Here is a 5,542-nt window from a genome sequence, read left to right as displayed (position 1 = left end):
CTACTGGTAGTTGCATCCAATCTACTCAATTAGTTTTCATTTTTAGAAAATCTCGAAAGAAAATCAAGAAATTTATCCAGTTTGATTTTCGGAAATATTAATTTTTCAAGCTTGATTTTTTCTTTTGTTTGGTGTTAAACAATTTCATTTTGATCGTTCCATCAGCAGCAGCTTCATCAAACAAGATGAAAACAACAAACTGTTGAGTTTTATACCAAAGAGGAATGTAACACGGCTGAAGGGTGACATTGGTTGCTGTACTGTCAGTGATGTACTGGCGGTTGACACTTTGTGCAATGATGGAAATTCGACTTTGAAAAAAAACCTTTGCTTAAAACACTACAATGAAATCCCCCATTCTCTTAGTTTTTGTTGTTAGTCTTGGTTGAGCCAATTAATTTGTTGGTCCAACATACGTGCTTGAAGATCTACAGCTTATTGTGCATGATGATAAGCGCCAAAAAGTCATTTCATCCTGTAATTCTCCGCCAAGATAAACAATTACCTGCTCAGTATGTTCTCAATAATCTTCTCTTGAAAATGTATTCTTTTGAAAACAATTGCCGGCCTATTTTAAGACAATTGTTGCTTGACAATGGATCGAGTCTTTTCCGTCTGGAGGTAATTTAGTGTTAAAATCTGTTTTTTTCTGGAAATAAATTCCCAGGAATCATGAATCATTTTTAGTAGCGGCTCGATTGTGGTCTCAATTGGTCCATAATAGATTAACTTCCAACTCATAAATGTAATTCCAAGAAGCAGCCCACAAAATTGCATGACCGTTTTTTTTCTCAATTAAGTACATTAACCTTCCTACCTGTATTACTTTCATGTGTTACCAGCCTTCCAGCCTGTGTTACTTGTTGCTGTGTCAAACAAACTATTATGTAAAGCATACACAAAAACCATAAGGAGAGATATAGTTACTGATATACAAACCAAAATAATCCAAAATATACACCAACGCACTAATGGCAAGAAGCTTAAATGATGCCACCCTCTCACAATTCACAATTCATGTTGTTTACTTTAAGATACATTGTTTTGCTAAGGTCATAAACTTATTTCGTGTTCGGAGAGCTTTAAATATTGCATGTTACAACTTCGATATTATCGCATTAGTCTTATTTTATGACCACCTATCCCCAAAAGCTTTTCTAAATCTATAACTTTGGGGCACTACCCACCTAACAACAAAGAGTTGTCTTAAAGACGAATTTAAGACGACTTGAAATGGGTATTAAAGACGTCTTAAACTGGTCTCAAATGAAACACTTTAAGTTGTCATACTTAAAACGTCTTAAAGTTGACTTATTTAAGACGTCTTAAAGTTGTCTTAAACATGTGTTTAACTAGTTGCAAACTTCTACACGAGTTAAAGATAAATTACATACTTCTTTAAGACATCTTTTGCTGGGTGGGTATGTACCTTTAACAAGTAGCTCGTAATAGATTTTCTTTAAAATCCAGGTTTTGGAAAGGAAATTGCATCCTTTCATTTCTATAAGGTCAACAGTTGTTGCATATCTACATTCCTTTTCTTTACGCAAGGTGTTTATCATTAGTTTCAGTTGAGTTACTTAAAAATGTTCAACATTTCAGGTGCGTGATTGCTGCCACCAGGATTTGCGAGTAAAGTACAATGTTTCATTAAGCCGCACGATTATATCTTTATTGTCAAGTTCGGGCTTTTAAAGATTAAGCATTCATGCATCTCTAAGTTATAGTTATTGATTAAATACTTTAAACTTTAAATGTCAAATAATAAAAGATGAAAAGTTTAATAATACACTTTAACATCAACTAGCATTAAAGTGGTGAACTCTTACACAATTTTTTTAATTGTTCGTAATTCAAAAGAGCAGCTCCTTGCTGTTTAAGGATTCAACTAACATTTTTTCACGTGTGTTCGATTAGCGTTTATGTAGTTTTTTTATTGATATTTCCATACTTTAGAGATATCGTTGTTTTCAAATGATTTTATTGCTTGTTGCGCTGTTAGGTAATGGAACAAAAAAACTTAAGTGGTTAACAACTGTTTTTGAGCTATGTTAGCTTTTTCAGATCACGCTGATGAAATTAAAAATATAATCAAAGAAACCATAAATGGCACGTAAAACAACAACTACAATTACATTAAAGTTGGCGTAAATGTGATGAAAAAAAGGCCAGCAGGGTATAAAATCAAGAGTCGATTGTTACGCTGACCTCTAGAACTGTTTCACAATTTGATTAGCGTGCTGGATTAGCATCATATATCATCTACAGAGAGCATAATCTACAACTCATGACCAAATATCAATGAAGAGAACTCCTGAAAGATTTTGTCACTCTATTATGTTTACCTACCATTGAAATAGGCAATTAAAGTCTAATGATGATGAAAAACTTTATATCTTCAAAGTGCAGAATAAATGGTGCTTGGCCGTCTTATTTTCGAAGATCCAAAAGGAGAACCCAATATACCAGTACCAAATAATAAGCGTGAATCTTCACTTGGCAGTTGTTACATGTGCAGAGAAATGAAGCGGAAAACTAAGCAGCAGTTGCACTAATTATGTGCAAGCTGTTTGTAATAAATCATTGAATGCATCGACAACACGTATTTCTTGCAGTAAAAATACATAAAAGAATGTACAAAGTTTACCATTTATAATGCTTTTTAATTAAAATTATATTATAGTTGTACCTATGCCGCCGTTTATTGGTGCAAAACGAATTGAAAGGGATTATCTTGCGTTCGGGTTCATATATTATCTTTAGATGTATATCCTAAAAATCTAAACTGTGTAGAGATGTCCAGAACTACAGCCTTCATCTATTGGAAGCACTCAATTTAAATTTGTTGATTTAAACCCAACAGGACTTGCACCATTAGATAGAGACATACAATATAAAGGTTTCGTTTTTAGTGATGTTGCAATACAAGAACGTCATAAAGCATTTTGCCCCACCGCATGGTACACATGCCCATTTTAAATTACCATGCTCATTAGATCTGTACTTTACATTCTTTACAATAAAATTTAGCTCTCAAGTGAATACAAAACTCTTTTGTAGTTAAGCACTCGTTCAAACATTCCCTATGTTGCGCACTCCTCACAACCTCATTTTTAGTCTTCACTTTATTTGCTATTGCGTTTTCTCTACAAACAAATGGTTTAATCGCTCTGTTTTTTTGCATCATCTTGTACAAACTTTTCTTTCCATTTTTTATATACAACAGCAAGTGTAAACAAGTTTCAAGACTTTTTTTAACTTTGAAAAATTACATGCAAAATGTTTGAGGCAGAAATTCTTATGGTTGGTTGATGGCTACAAAATATTTACCCCCAGTTTTGTTTTACAACTACTGTTACGGAAATTTTGAACAAGCTCTGTGAGCGGTTGGTGGTTGACGGCTAAAGTTTTTATGACAATTTTTATTTTACAAATACCATAAAACTGTTTTGAGATTAAATAACTTTTCAAAATTTTTCTGAATCTGAACGATGTAATAGTTCTTTATGAACTTAAAAGATGCATGAATAGAGAACAGTTTAAACATTTAGAAAAAAAAAACTAAAAAAATAACCATTTACATCAATTAAGATCAAATTCATAGAATTATTTATGATCAATAGCGTTTAGTTAATTATCTGATACTTAAGCTAAAAATCATTGGTACAACTTATTGAAAGAAGGTGTGTTCTTTATAAAACCAAGAAAAATGTCTTGTTTCTTTCAAACTTCAAGAGAGAAAAAAAGTCAATTAAGTTAAAGTAATGAGCTTTACTAACTCTTAAAGAAATTTTATATATTCTTATGAGGGTATTTTCCGTTAGGGGAACCTGTTGTACCTCTGACCACTTTTTGTTTCCGGGCGTTTTTTTGCTCGACGGTTGAATCAATTTATACCATTCAAAGTTAATGTTATTCTCTTATATTTTGCGCAAAAATTATACTTTTGACTTTTTTCTCATTCAACCAATAAGTATCATTTTTGAGCGTTTTTAAAAAAGTACTCAAATAGTCAATGGTACAACATGTACGTTGTACCTTTGACCGAGGTGTGTTGTTCCTTTGACCGTAATGTTATTAATAAGTTCTTATGAATTATTTGGACTTTTAATAAGTAATCATGACATATTACAGCTTTGCTATATGTTATAAAGAAATTTCTAGCCAACCACATGTCAATAAATGCTTATATAAAACCATTTTGTAAGAAATTAAAGACACAGCCGCAGCAAGTTATAACCAAAAAACATTTTTTGATGGTCTAAAGTAAAATTTTGTTTCTTGTCACTTTTATATTACAATTTCAAGTAAAACGTTTTGTTGTAATTCAATTTATTAATTTTGCTTTGAAAAATAACTACTAACTGCAGCATTACATAAGTCTCCCTTAGTTTGGATTTTTTGATACATTTTGTTTTGTATCTAGTCTTGTACAAAGGGTCATTCATTGTCCTTGTACTTAGGGCCGTGTTTTAAAGTAACACCTACGGTCATAATCCTTATGATTTTGCTTTTTTGTTTTTTTGTAGTAAATAAAAGAAAATGACATCAATTATCAGTACTATTTCGATTTAGTCACATTTTTTTCAGTTGGATGCTATTTACATGGGACGGTTCGGGTTAAGATTGGAAACTTCAAATGTGATTGAATTGTACAAAATGTTTTTAATTAAGTTGTTACTCTCTTTTAGATAATTTAAGAGCAAAAATATATTTCTATAACTTGCTATACTTGCAATTAGAAATGAACTCATTGTACCTAAGTTTACCGATTTTAAAACCCTTTTACTTGGCGGAGTTTTATATTTTAAGTAATTATGTCGATATCAATAGGAAGTAATTTGTATGATATGATCATACAAAAAATCTGGCCCTAAGTAGATTAATATCCCCTAAATAGGTTTTTAACTTAGAAACCTCTTAAAACCCAACCAAAACTATTTTTAGTTGTCAGATTCATTTAGATTTGACCATAATGCTTTTTAGAGGAAATCTTTTAATGCAGACAATGAAAAATATGAAAATAAAATATATTATATTAAAAAACATTACTGTACAGTAAAAGATGTCAGATCAACATCAAACATAAGATACTGGCGTCTAGATGATCCATGACCAACACTTGGTGATGGAACTTTCATTATAATATCTTCAAGTTCTACATCATAAACATTGTCATCTTCTCGTATAAATTTATTGTCTCCTGATTTCTTAAGATACTTAACTTTGTAAACTAAACCAACAACTTCAATAACTTCTGCCACATAATGTCTAGAGTATTTCTTTTCACTTAACTTGACAAGTAAGAAACTTCCTGAAACAATTTCACTATTTTCTGATTCATTGTCAAGTATATTTATTCCAAAATCAATTTCATCAAAACTTTCATTAGTTAAACTTGTGTCAGAATGTTGATTAAAAATAATCTGTTTTGCCATGGATTTTATTTGTCTTGAAAAAGGTTTTTGACATTGTTCATTATTAGATTTTGAATGTAAAATAACTTTCATTTCAGGTGTATCAGTTAAAATGCGTGATTTTC

Source organism: Hydra viridissima, unplaced genomic scaffold (genome assembly GCF_058129835.1).
Source record: "Hydra viridissima isolate aposymbiotic clone 2 unplaced genomic scaffold, HvirCarnegie_v1 scaffold_16, whole genome shotgun sequence".
NCBI classification, from domain to species: Eukaryota; Metazoa; Cnidaria; class Hydrozoa; order Anthoathecata; family Hydridae; genus Hydra; species Hydra viridissima.
This window is presented reverse-complemented; position numbering follows the sequence as displayed.